This window comes from Parambassis ranga, chromosome 15 (assembly GCF_900634625.1).
Source record: "Parambassis ranga chromosome 15, fParRan2.1, whole genome shotgun sequence".
NCBI classification, from domain to species: Eukaryota; Metazoa; Chordata; class Actinopteri; family Ambassidae; genus Parambassis; species Parambassis ranga.
Window position 1 is genome coordinate 7,991,965 of NC_041035.1, and position 20,954 is coordinate 8,012,918.

Genomic DNA, 20,954 nt, shown 5'->3' on the forward strand with positions numbered 1-20,954 from the left:
GACCCTTAATTTTAGCCCTCCTCGTCTTTTCTTTTGCCTTTCTCTAGTACACTAACAGCTTTTCCTTGGTTTGCACACACCACACAATAGCATCACTGTTTTCTGTGTCTGTTTTTTTGACTCTGAATGATTTAGATTCATTTCTGGCATTGGAGCAATGGCCAACACTCAGCTTTCGCAACCCAAACATTGAGCAGTCATTTAATCTCTGTGACTCTCTCCACCACAGGCTTGTCTTCTGATATAGTAGCTATAGCACTGCCTCATCCAATAAAGACTGTGTCCACTCAGTAAGTGTGTGAAACATACTGTAGGGTTTCTATGACAAGACAAAGGTTCATTCATTATTCATGTCCTCAACTTTCCACTAAAAAAAAAGTTCTAAAAAAACCATTAGACGGTTTTGTGTCAAAACAAGATTTACTTTGTAAGCAGGGCAGCAGTTCCACCTCAGCACATAGCATAGTGACAGCTACATTTTAATGTGTGAAAGTAGCTGTTGTGTTATTGCTGGGAGCCAATTAGACAGCCTCCCTGGTTCTTTGATGCTGACTGTATCTTGACACTCTCTGGGGAGGTGAGTTGTTATGTGCACAGTAGCTGTAGCGCATACATGTGAGCCGATGAGTGATTAGTCTGGATTCAAACACAAACACAGCTAAACCAGAACTCAGCTCAGTTTACTCTATAACAATATTCAAGTTTCGGTCTTATCAACAGCAGTGAATGTGGTGCATGACATTGTAGTTTATATTCCCATTATTAGAAATTATTAATATTTTGCTTTTCAGTCTTCACTAAGTTAAAGTGACTGATGAGCTAATTACAGTGAATGATAGTGGCGATGGTGGGGGGAAAGCTCTGAAGGTCACAAGGTTGACAACTGTAGAGTGGAAGTGAAAATGTTTGCATCTAAACAGGATGCAAACATGTTACAATGTCCCTGACAGAGTTAAGTTGTTTTCCTCTTTGTGGTGCTTTTTTTCTCTCTTGGTCAAGTGAATATGCCAGATTTATGAATAATCAGAGCACAGCCTGTGTTTGCTCTCCTCAACTGAACCATCATCTCCAATGAGAAAGTTTACTCTGAAAAGTTCAGTTACTGACTCTAACAAAGGAAAAGTATAAGGCGTTCATTAAAACATAATAACCCCGGGCGCACAGAATCAAAGCAATAAAGCGGCCTGGATAAATAAATAAATGAATGAAATGAAGATCAAGTCAGAGAAATGCTGAGGAGACCACAAAGACCCCTTGAGATATGGAAACAAACCTGCAATATATAGACAAACCATTAGCGCACCATGTCATCAGTAAAGATGATTCACTGTTGTGATGCCGCATCCTCACGTACACATGAACACACACACTGTATATGTAAACTTATGTACAAACAGTTAAAGCACACACACACACACACAGAAACTCCCACTGTGGATTCTGCAAAGACAGCAAGGAAAATAACTGTGTTTTGAAAGTATTACTAGTCATATTTTCATATTTCTTTCCCCCTGCTGTTATAATTTTCTCCCCTGTCAAACAAATCAAAACGCCAAGACCAAACGGAGGCTGGAGGAGCGGCTCAGATTTTCCACTGTCAGGTTCACAAATGCACTGCTCTTACAAACAGGCTCTGTGCACAGAGACGTGACCTGTGTGTGTTTGTGTATCTGTGCATGTGTCTGTGTGGACGGCCTTTATGTCAGACAGTTCAGTACAGTATATAAATACTGTACACAAATACAATACAATACAAATACTACAATGGTTACAAGTGTTTCAAATGATCATTTAATATTTAATGATTAAAAAAAACAATTATTGTACAGCTTATAATATATTTCGGTATATATTTATTTTTCCTATAATATCTACCTTTTATAAGCTAAAGTCACAAAAAAGCAAAAAAACAATAGTTTCTAACATTCTAATCTGAAGATTAAAAATTGCTTTTCTTTTTTCTGAATGTGTGATTGATTCTCGGTGTAATCCTGTGTGAGCGTTGGTAGGATGTGGTTGAAATGTAGTTTAGATTTCATGACAAGTGATTGTGTCTGTGCCACAGATGTTTAACCACTTCAACATTGGACATCAGTTTTTATTCTGAGATGACTTTATCAGTCTGTTCAGCTCTGCAAGTAAAGGCTGTGAATAAAATCAACTCACAGAATAATGAAATGTGGAATTTTAAGTAAATTATGTCTGCTTAAAAGCTTCTGAAAGAGTGTGATTCATGATAATGCAGGCAGAATTAAATCCCCCACTAAATACTGATGCTTTCCTCCACAGGCCGCCTGCCACACTGCACTGAAACCAAATATATAATGGCTAAAAAAACGAGGGATGATGAAGCAACAGTCCATTTCATTTCCCAAACAGGATAGCCAGGCGATCCGCTGCCTTCTGGTTACATTTCCCCCTCAGAGCGCCATCCGTCATCAAAGGGTCAGGGGTCGGGAGATTCATCAAAACAGTTTGTGCAGCGTGAGGTACACAAAGGAGCCTCTCAGGATTAGAGATGGCTTGCTGTGTTTATGGCCGTCTACATTAAGGCCTATCCCATCGTCACCCAGCCTGCTTGGTGTGAACTCATCAACCATTCCAGCGGGCTGACACGGAAAACCAAGCTGCACTCACTCTCTCTCTGCAGCTCTTACCAGAGGAGGAAATACTCTAGTGGTGAGGATGTACTTTAGTTACAATTTACTGCTACTCTCTGAGTACATCTGTTCCTTTTCCTCTGCTTGTGTTTCCCTTTTTGGGTGTCAGTGCCTACGAATAAGTTACTTAGATAACTGAAATTATATGTTTAAGCTTTCGGTGCATTCAAAAGCTCTGAAATTAACGTGTAAGTGTATTTTTATTGCACAGGTTTCAGAGAAAATATTGTTTTCTGTTGTCTATTTATTGCATCTCCATTATGTGTGGCTGAAATGACAGACAATAACACACAGATCTGTAAATGCCACTTGTTGCCATCAGTGATTTTTTGCATTGTATGTAGCCCAGTAGTAATGCACTTCCTTTGTACTTTGGCCAGGATATCTACTCACATGGTAATCATCTGCAGAACATAGTTGATCCCTATTGTGTTTGACATGCGTTGATTGCTAGACAGCCAGCGTGGAAGAGGAACTTGCCCCGAGCATCAGTGTCCTATTGAACACATTATTTTGCTTTTCTTTATTTTCTTGAACATTGAATCTTTGTGCAGCAAAATCTACAGAGTTGCCAAAATGATGAATTTGTCACAAAATTTGTTTCACATGCAGCAAAGAAGACAAAACTCTTACATTGAGAAAATGAAGTTCATATATCTCTCAGCCAAAGATGGTGCTGGCTCCATTAGCCAGTGTTTGGACACCTGTAGGTGCTCGGAGCTCAACGTGGAGGGCTGTCAACGAGGAGCTTTGGTAAATCGAGAGATTATCCAAACAGTGGGACGCTGGCTAATAAAAACAAGCCCCCTGTTCACTGCATTAGTGCTGCATTAGCGGTGAGGGTACGGAGAAAGGGGACTGTGGGTCTGAGTGATGCACAGTCTAAGCTGTTAAAGGGATCTTCTGTAAATAATTAGTGATTTATTACAGGCTATATTTATTAGATCAGTTATTGGAGTGTTTCCGTGTCTGAGAAAGTGTAACACTGAAGTATACATTTGTACGAAAAAGATAAAAAATAACGATGCACTGGTGGATTTTATAATAATTGAAGAATAATTTTACAGCTGGTTAATGAGGGCACAGAGAATTTTACTGTAAAAGGAGATTAAAAAAAATGTTGTGCAGTTAAGAGGCTCGCCGTTTCCTATTTTAAATCAATCTACCACTAGAACTTTATTCATGTAACTGAGAAAAATGCAAATGTTTCACTTCCCCTTCCCCTCCACAAACTAGTGGGCACAAAAGCAATATATAAGAACAAATACATAATTATATTCTGCACATATATGGAGTATTATAACCATCCATCAATTAAAAAGGTGACAAAATAATAACTTTGGTTTATGGACAGAGTTTTCATGGTGTTCATGTGCAGGGCCATGGAATACAGTAAGCACAGTATATTCATTGCCGCCCGTTCAGCAGTCTCACTCAGGGTGTGTACGCCGGTCATGGGCATAAACTTCAATTTCTGGCCATGACATTTATTAACTCCTACAAATACGACAGCTGCTTTTTTTCTCTCTCTGTCTCTCAAGGCACGGAAAATGAAATCATCTAATTTCCTTCACATAACTTTGTTTTTTTGTGAAGTTTCTCAGGGTGAATTAAGGGAAAGGTTTCAATACATTAAATCATTTATTTACACAGTAAAATGCCTCCTTTTCCAGCAGTGACCAACACAGTGTAGCTGCCTTAACACACTGTAATCCATTTATACAGACAGTTAATACATGGGCAAGGGGTTAAGGGTTTAATTTAAGGCAAATTAGATTGGCCAAAATAAATCAGGTTCATGTGTCTGACGTATACATGCAGAGTTCTCAGTGCGCTCGTATTTAATTTTTATACAACTTCAGACTAATACAAAGTTTCTCCAAAATACATACATTACATAAGCGGGTTTGTTTATTTCAAGACTGACAACTTTGCATATATTGTATGAGCGGATCTAATGCTAATAACTGTTAGCGAGACAGCATAATGCCATTTGGGGATAATTGCTGGTCTCTGAGGTGGTAAGGACACTGCTGGCAATAACTCTCACAGAGAGGGAATTTGCCTTTTATTAAAAACTGCTTTGGTGACTGGAAGTAAATTTATTTTCTGACTCTATTAGCTCAGCAGTCTGGGAATAAACTACTAAGGAGCTACCTCAGAATGCCTCAGGCTAATGTGCTGGTGCGCTGTGTGTATGTGCGTATGTTTGTATCCATGGCTCATAAACAGCAGTCTCTTCAGATTGACTGCTATCAGCTTCCTCAGCCTTTACCGCAGTATGAAACTGAGAGAATCATTCGTTTATAAAACCAAGGAGAACTGCAAGATTTCCCCTTGAGTCTAATATGTAGTTGAAACATTAACAAATGATGCATATGTTTGTATTTTATTCTAAATAAAATATATACAGTAATATTTTTTTACTTGATTTTATGTTTTAAAACAAACAGTAAACAAGGGCTGAATTCAACTTCTAGGCAACATTTAGTTTTCTAATTGTTCCCCTAAAACTAATCCTCTTAAAATACAAATGTCAGCAAAAAGCACTGTTTATAAGTATAAGTAATTAAGCAATAGCCCGCAAACCAAAAGGCTGTAATTTAAAAAAAATCTGATTACAAGTAAATACATTGGATATAAACAAGTGACTGAAAACACACCACCAGAAATAATTTCCTGTATCTAGTGTGTGACATCATCTTCACCACTTCACAGCCCCCATTAGGAAAATAGTAGAAGGTCATGACCATTGACTGTACAGGAACAGGAATGGAGATTCTAACCAGTTCTGCCTTCCATTATTAATTCATTATGGGACCTATCTTTGCCTTAGCTGCACATTTCTGAGAGATCAGGCAATTTTCTAGCTCACTAATCTTTGTGATTCTAGAGTATGTTAGTGTAAAATACATTTTAAAAAATGATACCGTTGATACTACTCATCCTGCAAGTTGTAAATTAGCTGGTCTTCAGTTGTTTCAACTAAGTCCACTAAGTTTGACCAAGAAGTCTTCCACTGAATTACAGTTATTTTAAATTTCAGAGAGAATAATGCAGACTTTTAATCTGTTGGTTTCTCATATTCTGTATTGCAAATTAATACTCTCTAACACACTCCGTTAGCTCACATATGGAGTGATCCTTACCGATCATTTGTCATACACACACATACAGTCATTTACATCAGGAGAAACAGGCAATCCTTGGCTCATTTTCTCCATCCTCCCATCCTGTTTGGATTTACAGCACCAAGCCCATTTCAACCACTCAGCCTCCCACCACTTTAGCCAGTTCTCTCCTTCTCCCAGCTTGTTTCTCCCTATAGTCCATAATAATCCCCTCAAAAGCCTCTGCGGGCCTGCGTTTCCCAACATTCGCTGCTGGAACACAATGGCAGCACAGCAAGAAGCACAGGCAGGCAGAGGAGATCAGTCAGTTTGATGAATGCATACACATCTGTGGGAGATTTCCTCTGTAGATAAAATGAACACTTACTTTTTAGGTTTTTTTTCTTCCCCATTTCCCCTCACTGCTGTGTGTTAAATATGTATCTGAAAGACTCATTTTTAACAGTGTTGGAACGCTATTGTTTAAGAATGAAATGCTAAACTCTACAAAAATCCTAACACAGGAGTAAAGTGAATCCTGATGTCTACAGTCCCTCATCCTTCCTCTAAAGGTGCTGACATCTAAGGCTTCTGACAACACTGAATTACAGCACGCCGCTGTTACAGTTAACTTCCAGCTAAATGTAAACTAAAAGCTACATCTTTAACAGAACACTTGTCAGGGTGAGTTTGTTTTGTCACGGCACCCTGCGCCTTGTAACTATTGGCCAACCATTTAACAAGCAGCAGAGTGAAATCCTTATCTCTAAAACTCACACCACCTGCAGCGCTGATACACAAACAAGGCAAACTTTATGCTTCATTTAATCTCAAAGTGTCTATGTTCTTTTCATTTTGCCCTTACTGTAAGAGGCTGGAGATGAACAAGTGCTGGTGAAGTAAGGTAAGTGGTGGTGAGGCAGTGGTGAGGCTGTGACAGTGGATGTAGGAATCTACAGGGGCTTAAGGGCCAGACTGTGTGGTCCTATCATATTGCAGTATTGACTCGAAGTCTGGCTTGAGTTGTAAGGACAAGCAAGTCTGTAAATAAAGGAAAATCTAAGTGAGAAGGAGAGAATCGGAGAAAACATAAATACGAATTTAGCGCTTATTCATCATAATTTTGTGATTAAAAAAACAAAAACATACTTATTTATTGTCAGAAAAAAAAACAGAACGATAAATTATGGGGAAACCTGAGCCCATCAAAACTTCAGTAGCACTTTGTGGCTAAAGCAGAAACAAACACCCAACAATCCTCAGATTACAGATTCTTATTACCAACCATAAATCATCACAGGTAAAGCATCAGAAATACTTCTGCAATATGAAAGAGAGCCCTCTTTAATAAAAAAAAGGCCTTCACATAAAGGGAAGCTGTTGATAAATGAGACGGTTGAGAATTAATATATAGCCGGAGGCTCCGGCTGAAAGTTCATCATTGTCCTGAAAGGATAATTATTCTGAAGCAAATAAAAATATGACTGACATAAAAGTCTGGGATCATAAAAAAGACATATGCTGCTACAAATATCACAACTACTGTCATAAATTCACACTGACTTGTGCTGTAGGTGAATTATATTCTTGGTGTAAGGTGAGACAAGAGGTAAAAATGTCTGTAAACAAAGATTTTATTATGTAGCTGCCTTCAATATTATTTCAGCTCTTCAGATTATAGATACACGGCGGTGTAAGAGGGCCTCTGCACAGGGATTGTGTCACAAACTTCCACCTCCAGTCTAGTCTGAAAATATTTGACATATAGTTTTATAATGCTGGAAAGTGCTACAGGACACATGCACCATCACAGGTGACTGAGGCCTGATGAAGGTGGAACACTTGTTGTCTCCCTTCACAGCAGCCACCCCCATTGTGCCGCTTCAGAACCCAGTTTCTATTCTGATGTTTTGCATTTACATGAAGAGACTTTAAACTGCTGCAAAAGAGAAAATTTGCTGATTTCTATCTCTTTTTGTGTGTGTTTAAGGAACAGGACTTTGTAAGGCGACTGCTTTCCACATCGGGGGGCCAATCAGGAACAGATGGAAGGGGTGATGACCCCCACCGCACGGCAGGCGAAAGAAACAGTGCAACTGCCACTCAAAATGTGTGTGAGTGTAGATTTTGTGTGTCGGAGGACGATGGGGGGTTGTGTTATGGCTCTGAGGGTGCTACGGCAAACGGTCTGCGTGAGTGACACCGCTCCAACATCTGCTCTACGGAAAACAGTCTCTCTTCCACATTCTCACTTCTCCACTAACAAGCTCCCTGGCTCAGTCCCTGTCCTCTCTGTCTCCTCCACACACACACACACACACACACACAGGGAGTTAGACGATCTTTTCATTTTACAGTAAAGCTGAGAGGAATGGAGAAATTAGATTAGGGCAGAATAAGATACTCCATTTATGATGTGGCTCTTTGCAGGCTTCTCTGCATGGTTGACAGAGGAGGCTGCAGACGGCACTGATGCCTTTACCCTTTTCTTCTCCTTCCTCCCTTGCTGTCGAACCCCCCACCTCCACTCCTCGCTCCGTGATCAGGTTTCTCTCTGTCCATCAGTGGAGGAGCAGAGGAGAAGTAGTGGAGGAGGTGGGTTGTTCTGATCAATGGCAGGAAACCAGACGATGGGAAGGGAAGACGTGAAACAGATAGGCCCCATAACCTACCTACCAGGATACCGCAATCACGTCTCTCTCTCTCTCTCTCTCTCTCTCCATCTATTTCTCGCTCCCTTATGTGTTCCTATCTGTAATTCACATACACACACTGTTGGCTCTGTCGAAACACAGAACAGACACCACACATACAAACACGCATCTGACCACAAACATGCAAAAAAAAAAAGCAGCTTGCTTCAGGTTGAAACACACACTCACTGTTGCACAGCTTTACCTGCCCCTTATGGGAGATTGACTAATAATATACAAAATGAGAATATATTTTCTCCAAGCTCTATGCAAATCTGCCACATATTGCTTTCTGTCTCTAAGGGGGACACACATTCCCACACATGAATACACACACATGACACACACACACACACACAAACCTCACCCAAATTATGTGTAATTAGGGCCGACAAAGGGAGTGGCTGTCTCGTTCGACTTTATTAATTTGTGGTATTTTTATTACCAGCAGTTTATGGTGGACAACGCCGCTGCTCATTCCTCAAGGCACTTATTAGCTGAATGAGTATTTGCCAGTTATTTAAATCTATTCCTCTGGATCAAATTATGCAGTATTAGATCCTAGCAGGGTTATGAAACCTACACTGATAACACAATGGGAAAAAGGATGGGGATACACATATTGAAGCTCTGATCTCACTGCTTCTTGTGTCAAGGAATTATTTAAAAATATCTTTCAACAGACATAATGTGAGCACTCTGTCACAAGCTTTGACCGTGATGCACTGAGTGTGTCCTTGTATGTATATGTGGGTACATGCATATAAGTGTGTGTTTCTGATCTTTTCAGAGCAGACTGCTGAACCTTCTTGCCACTCCAGCTAACTCTTAACTCCTGTCAAAACATGAAGCTTTAAATTGAATTAAGACCGCATGCTGCAGGCCCTGCTGAGCCCCCCAGCCAATGCCTTTAACACCATACAATGCTCTGGAACACACACACACTCACACATGCATTCACAGATCTTCTCCATGCAAGTATGTGGAAAGTTCCATCAACATGTATATTGAAATGACTGACAGCTAATGATGTAAAATTAACATAATCTGTGAAACTCTGTCACTGTTAATTCACCAGAAGCCAACAGCTACAGTCTAACCAGCTTGTTTGGGTGGTTAGGCTGAAATAGGTGCACTGAGGTGTGTGTGGTCAGAGGTCTGCATCATCACAGCCACAATTAATAGGGAAAAAATCTATTTTTTTCTTTTAAGGGGGGGAAACAATAATAGTATTTGAATTAATGGCATTTTTTTATGGTTTTAGGTCTAAGCACACATTCTTACCAGTGCAGCAACATACCATTTGTAATGTGCAATTACCTAAAGAAGCACTAAAAGCAGCAGATATAGTAAAAAAAAATAAGTTTTCTGGTCTGTGTGAGTCTGTGCTTCAGTAAACGTGTCTGTGTTTTATCCAGAGATTACCCCTCTAGTTTTTCTGTGTTGTTGGCAGTTCAAGCTGCTCTATTAGAAATCCTGTTAAAGCAATAGTTTCTAAGTGAGAGGGTCATTAATCATCAGGCTGACAAGAGCTCTGGATATTGTTGACAAGTAATGAGTGTGTTACTAACCTTTAATACATTTGGGCTGCTGCTAGTCAGGTGGATAATTAGTACACTGACAATGGTGCAAAACGTATTCTGTATGCCATCAATCCTGGTGATTATGTGTCATTACACAACTACAGGCCTGCAAGGAAAAGCAGGATTTTTGTTTCATTTTCGAATGTCTGCACACTGGATTTAGAGAAAGCTATGTACATTGAATTAACTTTTAACTTTTAATGTTGTGTAAATACCGAAAGTTTGAGGGCAGGGATTAATATATTCATACACATTTACATATTGATTACTGCATATTAATCTATACAAAATATTGTAATGTAATTGATTTATGAATGATCTGCTCTGGTCTGGTTCCCATAAAAGAGACTTAAGTGGTGAGTGGGACATAACCTTTGCTTGGGGACTGAGCAAAAGGTTACTGCAATGTGTGTGTGTGTGTGTGTGTGTGAGTATTGAGCAAAGGCCACTGCAATGCAACCCAACACCAGCTCTTTGTCTGTGCACCACAGGCTGCTAACCAGAGTGCCTCACTCTTCTCTAAATTCAGTTCTTCAAAGGTTTATATAAAATTCACTTCTATGTACAACCTAGTCAAACTACATGAGTCTCAAATATTGTTATGTATTTCAATGTTTTCTTCCTAAATAAGAATTTTTTTAAATAATTCTAATATTATAGCTCAATGTAGCCTAAATGCTATGTTAATAAAAAGCAGAGCTAAAAAAATATATTTTATCACTTACAATAAAATTCACAGCTTTAATGAGTTTCCCTAGAGACAAAGAAAAAACAGGATGTGAAGGTTAAGACCTGGAAACATATCACCTGTTTTATGCTCTGACATGCAGCCTTTTTCCACTTCACTTTACCAATTGTAAACCGCCGTTGTGTGTGGGGGATTTCTAATTACACACAAGCTTCCATGGAGTAAATAAAAATGAAAAACTGATAGTATGCCTTTTAAGTTTCCCACACTGCAGTCAGGTGTGCATTACAATAAAAAATATTTGTGTGTATGCTCACTGATGTATTTGTTTGTATGTGTGCGTATGTGTTCCCATCCCTTTGGGGACATGATAATTGTTTGTTGTGATATTGTAATGAAGCCCCCAGGCCCTCTTAAGCTAATCAGCCTCTCTCTCTCTCTCTCTCTCTTTGCAAAAAGATCAGTTGTCAGGGCCGTGGGCAGGACAGCGCAGAGGAGCACGGCGTCTGCCTTTTGGCCTTCGCCTTGCATGACACACATTCCCTGCCATTCCTGCCTAACACATTAGCATTCAGCCTGCCTATCAATCAGCCAGTCAATTCTCTCATTCCAACCTCCAGCTGTCGTTTTTCGTCGTGCTGGAGGTGATGATACATGAGCAACATTTTAAGGTAATGCAGCTCAGCCTTTCTGACTGAATTTTATGCCAGTAATATCTGAAGGAATCTTTACAAATTCTATACATGTCTCGGTGAGAAAGAGCGATGTAAAAGTGCATTCATAACACGTTCATTTTAAATGTATTTATTTACTTTTTTTAATGGTAATAATTTTTTCTTCTAAAAATGTTAAACGCTAACTGCACTTCTATGTAAACTCTCTCTCTCTCACACACACATTACAGATCTGTTTTAAATTTACATATTTCCATCTCTTTATCCTTACAATGGACTTACAATATTGTTTTAAATGCATGCAATCTGTTTATGACACTGAACACCCATATTAGGAAGATATGTAACACACTCATTCACTGGGGACACTGATCGTCCACTAACCTTCTGTTAGCAGCTTCCGTTCCAGGATGTTGCAGGCATCTTTGGCATATCTTACATACCTAGTACATTTGTCTCTGTTTCTGCATGATGTGTGTTTGTGTGTGTGTGTGCAAGAGATAGTGTATGCTAAATAATTTCACAAGTCTGCCACAAGCTATGTGCCTTATTGTACAGCCATACACGGTAACACAAACTATTATAAACTATATTATAGTTCAGTGCAGAAAAATATATAATACTAAAATACTAAAACTACTACTACTACTACTAATAATAATAATAATAACACATGGATGGATTTTTTAAAAAAAGGAAAAGACACTTTTTTTCTGGTTTAGATCCTCATTGAGATACAAAGTAAATTGCTAGGGACAGGTCAAGGCTGTATGGATTAGACCAGCAGCTTACAAAGCTTAGAAAACAGATTACTCTCCAGAGAATGAAGTGAAAGTTAAACAAAAACAACACTGGTGTAAATTAACTCTCCACGAGGATCTGAGGTCTGAGGCATGCAGTGTGTGTATGTGTGTATGTGCAGTGCTCACTCGTATGATGTAGACCATGATGAAGGTGATGATGATTGGTTAATTGCAGGCAGCTTGCAATTACATGTGGAGCTTATTCCCTCTCTCTCTTTCTGTGTGTGTGTCTCTGTGTGTGAGAGAGTGAGTGTTGTTCACAGGTTGTAGTGCAATGGGAGTGGCCTGAGAGGCATGTTATATGTTTAAATAGAGCAAAGTAGTGTTTGGAGAATTGGTAATTACTTACATCCCTCTCTGACCAGAGGGACACTGTCCAGATCTCCCTCTACCTCACCCATTCAACCATCCACACATACACAAAACATGTACGCAGCATGATGGAGTACAAACACTCAACACACAAATACACAGTCAATGCTAGTGAATGTTTCTGCCAATCAACAATTACAGAGAGTGGCCAGCACAAGTGTTTTAGTAGTACCAGTTAAGATGTCAAATCTATTGTAATACAAATGTTCATTTATGTCTGCAGTGTTCGCTGTAAGGCCAAAGGTCAACAGATATGAACCCCATTGCCCTCTGGTTGTCTACAGCACAAACTGAAACTCCTACCACCATAATATAAGCCAATGCAGCTATTGGGAGCATGATGACAAGATATTCTACAGAGTTTAAAACAAGTGTTGCAGTAAAGTGTTTGTCTGTAGTTCACAGCAAACTGTGACAAGACAACATAATGCGTGACGTTTTCCTGCCTCACCATATCCAAACTCTGAAAAAGAGTTCAATTTAACTTTATCTATATAGCACCTTTTACATCAGAACTGTTGCAAGGTGCTTTACAGAAACCCAGTACCTAAACCCCTTTAGGAGCAACAGTGGCAAGGAAACTCCCTCTTAACAGGAAGAAACCTTGAGCAGGACCCGGCTCATAAGGAAGAACCCTTCTGCTGACAGTCGGTCGGGTAGAGGAGGAGAAGAAGAGGTAGACAGGACAGAGAGCAAGAAAAAGAGAGCAAGAGAGAGGAACAACATGCAGCTAACATCACACATTTCAGTATTTGTTTGAATGGAGTAAAACAGATAAGTGATTTAAAGTAGAAGTGTGCCTGTGTGTGTCTGTTTGTGTGCATATTTGTGTGTGTGTGTGTGTGTGTGTGTGTGTGTGTTTTGGGTGAAGAGGTCACAGGTGGCGCCAAACTCAATTCCGAACTGGAGTATTTAACTTGACTTTCCACTGTCTCGGCTTTTACCAGCCCTGGCACTTAGTAAAAGTGAGACATCAAGATGTGACCACAATACCACATTCTACGTAAGAGGACCTTTTTCACACTCATAATATTGACACTGATAATGTTTTCATCACTGCATGGCAACACCAGATCAGATGAACAGCACCCTGCACAGACCAAACACGCGGCGGCTTCTTCGTGACTGAAGGACAGAAGGAATGATGTTGCTCTTACCTTTTTACCTCTGAATCAATAAAAGACGCTCTTTCACTTTTTTCCCCTAACATGGGCAGTGTGTGTGTGTGTGCTGTTTCTTTGCACACACACTCTGCTCGCCTCTAAGAGGCCTATCGTTTTGAGGAAATGGACATGAAAATATACAGAATTGGCTGTAATTATATGTGAAGGTTTATTTAAGTTTGAGGGTAGCGTGAAGCAAAAAGACAGGCAGACAGAAATCCAGATGAGGGTCTTGTATGCCTGTTGAGTGGAGTGGGTTAAGCCTATGTGAGTGTATGCATGTGTGTGTGTACTTCACGATGTGGCTTGATGATGTTGTCTGGGCCAATCTACCGGAGTGAATGGTTTGAATTTACTAGCCCGCGACAGTCAAATTGTCCTAATCACTAAGTAAATAGATACTTCCCCAAGCTATCAGGGCACACACGCTGACAAAACTGCCTGCAAGGAGGAGGCTGAGGGGAGGAAAAAGGAGAAAACTTTCACTGTTAATTGTTGTTTTCCTTTTTATTCCAACCTAAAAACACTCGGTGTAATTATTCATAAGTGCCACTTTGATACGGGCAAATTTGTTTGAAAGAGGCTTAAGGTGTTTCGCTTGAGTTCTTCTCTTACATAGTTTGGGTTGTGCACGCAGGGTCGTTGGCTCGCAGCGTATTCAGTTAAATTGAAGCTGAGAGCTGGGGTTTGGATAGAATTACACACCTTGTGCCCCTTTCTGAATGACTTGCCTCTAATCTAACCCAATCTGGCTTTCTGCAAACCTTATGGTGCTATATTTCTTTACATGCATTGGGTCTTAAGATGGGATAACAACTGATGAAGATAATCCACTCAAATGAATTAGATTTGTTAAAAAAATGCTTTTAGCTGTAGTGAATCCACCACCTCTTGTAAACATTTAATTAAAGTTTACAGGGGATAATGCCCTGAAATTTGAGTCTATCTTGATTTGAAGGCACAAACAAATGTGCACACTCATAACACAGGAAATTTGCTGGAATAAGTATCTGCAGCGAGGCAATTATGTCCCATTATGTTGCTTTGCAAATACAAAATAGCATAATTCAAAAGCCAGTCAATCTTTGTAGAGTTTCCAGACTGTTAAATGTTTTAAAAATTAAATCATATAACTGATAAACACTGTGTTCTGCATCTTAACTCCAAACACCATCAGTCTCTGCTGGCAACACAGCTGAAAGCATGTTTGCAATGTTAAATGTAGGAACAGAAAGGCCTGTTGATGGCGTTTTAAAAAATCAAGGCTCGGACCAGTCTGCTTACGGTTCACCAGTGATTTGAACATTAGAGCACAGCTCAGGCCAAGACAGCAACCCTACACCAGAGTATAGAGTGTCTGTCATGCCTGGTTTACACTGGACCCATGTCTGGAACAGGAGCAGTGAGGATACTGTGACATACTGAGGACTGAAACTCTCAAGTAGAGCACGTCTCACACAGCAGCACTGAAGGAAAATTACAAAAAAAAAAAAAATGTCATCAAATACATCGGACAGACAAGCCTGGTCAATTTCCCCTGGGTGAGGACATGTGTAGGAGTCTGAATTCATACATTTCAGGTATGAATAGTCTTCTTCTGGCCTAAGCTGGCAGTCATAATCCATGTAGCAGGAAAGAAATTAACTACATTGTGATACGCAAGACAGGACATAAAGCGGGTTTATTGGATTGATACATGACTAAATTAAAATAAAGGCTTGCCTAAAAAGTCCAAAAAATGGGTTTTGGTTTTTCAAATTACATAATAGGATGTGATTAAAGGATTCTCAAAGAAAAAAAAACACCAGTACAGGATAGTCTAGACACTTACGTATCAGATGTCCACATAATGTGGCTTATAGGAGCTCCCAGTCTTCTTAACGTACCTAAACAGCAGCCATGAGCTTTACAGTCTAACATTAACGACCGCACCAAATACCACAGCCAGCGCTTAAACTGTAAACTGTAAATGAGGCAGCTGAGTGTATGTGTGTAACAGTAAGAACCATACTAATAGCTTTTTAGCAGTTTGTAAGAGAGCTTTTACTGTGTGTGTGTGTGCACATGTGTGTCTGAGAGAGTGTGTGTTTATGGGCTAATTAGGCTTGCAGTTACACCATAATTAGTTTTGTGGCATTCCCACAGCACAGAGTATCATGTTACAACTCATATGCATAATTAGGCAAAATAAACATTTGGGGCTTTGGGGTGGCTGCTGTGAATCTTTCAACGCTTTCCTGTTTTTCCCCCTCTTTTTCCACTCCCTCCTCTACTTTTGTTTCCCTTGTTTTGACTATCACACACACACACACTGTCACACAAAAACACCACGATGCAATGTGAGAAAGGGTGCCTGTAACATCTCTACACACACACTTTTTGGTTTTCAAAAGGCATCCTGCAAGGCTCTGCTGTTTTACATGTTTAACTGATAAACCTAAGAATGACATCACTTAAACAATCAGATAGATGGTGTAAGTTTCACATTCTCCCTGTCCTATTTCATGTGGACACAAAACAACCAGAAATACTGCAGTTCCTCAAACAGCCACTTGAGGGTGGATCCAAAAGTGAGTTGATCCCCAGAGAGTGTGTTAAAACGTCCAGCTACACAGCAGATTGTTATGGCTGGTCCATAAATAGGTGGTGTGCCTGTTCCTGACACCTGTATGTGGGTTTCTAAGCTTAAAATTATGCATAATTTAGGGTGTAGCCGCTTTGATTGACAGGTGGCTAGCTGCCTGCTGAGGCATCACCTTTTTGGTGCTGCTGAGATAGTGACAGTTGGAGCCACCACACTGAGCTTCAAAACTGCCTTACAGGAAACCTTATTCCATCCTCTATGCACAGTCTGTGCCCCGTATATTTGCTCCCTCCATCCTAATCGGCGACATGGGCGCCATTTTTTTTACCACTGCTTTTCCTCCCTCGTCTTTTTTTTAGCCAGTCAGTTAAATGGCTGGCTATTATATGTCACAGGTGTCTGATGCAAGTTGAACACCCCTTTTGGCAACTAATGATTTATAGTGTACAGACAAAAACAGAAGTAATGGCCTTTTGTGAGAGCTCAAAAATAGAAACCTTTTTAGGCGTGATAAATGTTGGTGTTACATCTTTCAGTTAAAAAGTAAAAATAAACTCTCCCCCTCATATTCCTCAAAAGTCCCTAGGCATATTTTTTTCATGTTGGGGCTCCACAGCAGACACATGATGTCAATACACATATTTATTATGTTTATTTTGCTCTCTCTCTCTCTCCATAACATACTGGAAATGTCAGCCTCAGTTTTTGCTATGTGTCTCTTGGCTGAACATTCAAAGACATGACAGCAAGGAGTCTATTTTTCCAGTGTGTGATTGTGTGTGTGTGTGCATGTTGCTGACAGATTTTTCTTAACACCTCACACTGACATTTGCCATTTAGATGTGTGTGTATTTGTGTTCCTCCAGAATCACAGGCCATGCTCACTTTGCTGCAGCTGACATGTATTTGTTTGCATATGCACAACTGTGTGTGTGTATGTATTTAAAAATGTTTTTAATGAGCCAAATTTCAGAACAAGTGAAAAGTTAGTCTTCACTCCCATCTGTCCGCTCCTTACAGTTGTGTTTACAAGGTTGATTTCAAAATGGTTGTGACCTGCTGCGGGTGATTATAAGGCAAGTTTACCATGTGAGCATCGCAGAAGACAGTGAAACAGCTTCACTAGAGGCTGAGAAAAAAGTTCCAAAGAGGAAGGGAAATGGTAAAGTCAGGAGACAGGAGGGCAGTGGAGATATGAGAAAGGTGGTTGCGGGGCAGCTTGTCCTCACCAGGAAAATTTGACATGATTGATATTTCAGTCCTTGAAAACAGAAAAGAATACTTCTTAAGTTGGATCTCTACATGTTTATTGGTACAGGGACTTGTCCTGATGGCAGCTGAAAATGGTGATGGTGCAACAGGAGTCGGTTTCCCTTGTAAAATGTGTTTAATGTCTTGAATTTGTGTGTTTAAATTGATCTTTACCTGAACCCTTACCCTGTTTTAAATGCCCAACCACTTATTTTCTATGCCAAATTTTCGCACTGCGGCCGACAATGAAAACTGAGTGTGAGGGAAAACAATTCAGCTTGTGGTGTCAGGGGACACAAATCTTGGACTCCTGCATGAAAGTCTACTGTGTCAGATACACCGTCCACTATCCCCCAGCCTCCGCCTTACATAGACTTTTGCTGATTTATCGGCCCCATGTCTGTGTGATTAAATGATTATATGTTCTGTTAAGGTAACCGTATGTTAGGCCAGGTTCAACAGGTAATACAAAACAACATTCAAATTTCAGGGTTCAAATTTTAAAAGGTGTTCATATAGTCAGTATCCTCACGTGGTCAGGTCCATAAGTGCATGTAGAATCTGTTGGCCAGGTGAGACTCATCATAAAGTTGGCAAGAAGCTTTCTGCAGACAGAAGTTTGCCTTGCATTGTGTGTTATATGGGACCCTTTCTTTTCCTCTACATCTAACCATGATATTGTAGTGGATTCTGGTGGCCAGAGGGGAGAGGGCCAGGACACCAAGGCAGGCTGCAGAGTAGGAATGGCTGCAAAACCTAATGCTCGCATGCTGATGAAATAGAAATACAAATAGGGTACAAGTGTAATTTAACATAACAGTTGTTGTGATTTGGAGAAATAAGGTATATGGTACAAAGCATAAACCAAATAGTTGTAGTATTGTAGTCTTAAAAAGCCACATCACATATAATCAGAGGTTAGGGTATGTAACCAAAGTAACACTAAAAATCCCATTACTGGGGTCCAACACAGGGTAAGGAGTTATCTTCTGTTTTTCTGGGATTAAGAAGTGTCAAAATGTTATCATACCTGATAAACTACAATGGTAGATCTTGAAATTTCTGTGTGCACATTCATATGTCCCTAAATAAAAATAACTGTATGCCCGTGTGGTCATGCTGACTTGCAGTTTTTTGGTTGATGGAGCAGATGTCTAGAACATGCTAAATAACTAACTTGCTTGTTTTTTAAGTGCGCACCAAAACTCATGTCAGAGGAGGATTACTTACACATATACTGTTTTTTTCCTTTCTCTACAAAAGGGTGCAACTAAATGTCCCTGCCAAGCCATGTTGTGCAAAAAACTTCTATCTCATGATAAATGTATGTAAGTCCATAAGATCAGGAAAAACAGGGATGTGTATAAATGCCTTCAGGTCAGCCTGTTTGGTCAGGATTAATCCATCACAAAGAATGAAACGGATGGATTTGACTTACTTCATTTGAGCCAAGGTCACGTAAACACTGCCTGATAGAACAGATTTGATTTCAATCAAATTCACCAGGGAGAGATACACTTCACTTTACCTACACACACACACACAGCCGCTCACACACTCTGACATACAAACACAGAGGCACCTGTAAAAGCTAAGCATTAAAGTGTAGTGATTGCTTATTACCATAGAGAGTTTGGAAGACTGGAGCTGTAAGGAAAAAAGGAACCGTAGACACACACATAATTGTACAGTCATTGGCGTTCAGTTCAACAGCTGCACTTCCTCATGACTCCGACTCAGCACATTTCCATCAACCACCAGTGCCAGACCACAACACACTCTAACAACAGTGCTGTTCAGCACCCACACACAAACACACAAAAACACACAGGCACAGACAGCTGAGTGCATTAGCTGTGTAGATTAATGAAAATGTCTCACACAACGAGGAAGAGAATACCTTGCACGTGAAATTGCTAACAGACCATTTTGTGTGAGCATGTGTGTGTGTGTGTCAGAGGCGAGAACAGCATGTTTCATCTCAAACCTTGTTTCTCTGCTACCACTACTTCTTTTGTCCCTCCCTCTCCTGTGCTCCCTTATTGGCCATTCATTTGCACTTGTCAAGAAGTAGCCATTAAGCCCAAAAAGCCTGCGCCGAATTTTTATTACAAAACCATTTGTATCTCTGAAAGAAAAATAAATCCAGCCTTCCATCCGACTGCATTAGGGCCTCGGTTTGGTGATTTGTTTAGGCTGATAACACTCATGGTGTACCAGCCACTCAAACACTCACTATGTGACTGAAAAAATAACTCTGACGTCCTTCAGTCTTCCTTGCTTGCTTTCTTTCTTAGGAGGGGCCATAGAGGGACCCTTGTCTGAATGTTAACCAGCTGGCTGTAATAAAAAGTTATACTTTATTTGACTTCTATTAGGAGAACAAGATATCTAATGAAGAGGGTTGTTTATGTTAAGTGTGAACTACAAGGAAGAAACAGAAGTGGGGTACTGGTCTCAATAAAGCAGTTGGAACTGCTCAGAAACCTTGTTAAATCAAGTGTGCCCAATCAAAACGAGAGGGACAGAGACAGCTAACAGGACAGATTATGTCCCAAAAGTGTCCTTCTGGTGTGTGTTTTTGCATTATGTATGTGTGTGTGTGTGTGTGTGGGGGGGTCTTTGTCTGAAGTGTTTGGTGTTGCTACTCTCCTTTTTTTCATGCCCTGTTTAAAAACTTGAGCCTGCTCTCCAGACTATTTGTCTGCCTGTTTCATGGCTGCAGTGATTTCATGACAGTATCCATACGCAGGCGCGGGCAGATTGAGGTTTTATCTTCCTGACATAGTAGCAATTGTGCAATGTGATGGCCTTGAAAAAGTAATGGCTATTCACATTGAGTTGCCAAAATGAAACCCAACTCTAAACGACTGGATGAATGTTCCCACATCTCTTGTTAAATTGTCTCTGTCTGCTCATTCATTTGTACAGTTGTTTTTTCTATCGTTTTCTTTCTTTCCTCTCTCTCTCTCTTTCTCTCTCTCTCTCTCTCTGTGTGTCTCTCCCCCTCTTTCTGGCTTTGTTTGAAGTCTGCTTTAGGTCAGTAGAGGGACTCCCCCGTCCTTCCCATGGCAGTATAAATGACAGCTTGTGAAACGTGATACTCTGGTCCGCCATTTAAAAAAAAGTCCCTGATAGCCATGGCCGCTTGCTCTGTTAATCAAATTTGCCATAATTGTCATCTCTGGGTTTTAAAGGACGCAGAGGGGAAACCATAAGACAAACCTCTGAACTTGTAGCCCCGGGGTCAGTGTTTGTCTGTGTCTTCGGGGATCGTCTGAGAGTTTGTATATGGTCACGCTGAGTTAAGGAGCTGTGTCTGAGCTCTGGATGGAGAGTGTCCTACGGGAGTCTATCGTCCACCCACTCTTTG

The 20,954-nt window shown here is 40.2% G+C and overlaps 1 long non-coding RNA gene across 1 annotated transcript in view; it reads left to right on the forward strand.

The window, feature by feature from the left end:
* The window catches only part of LOC114447480 (uncharacterized), a 44,638-nt gene that overhangs the window by 22,110 nt on the left and 1,574 nt on the right, over nt 1-20,954 (forward strand). The window contains exons 3-4 of the long non-coding RNA XR_003671845.1: nt 2,290-2,679; nt 7,761-7,884. This is a non-coding gene — a long non-coding RNA (uncharacterized LOC114447480). The remainder of the gene's footprint in view (nt 1-2,289; nt 2,680-7,760; nt 7,885-20,954) is intronic.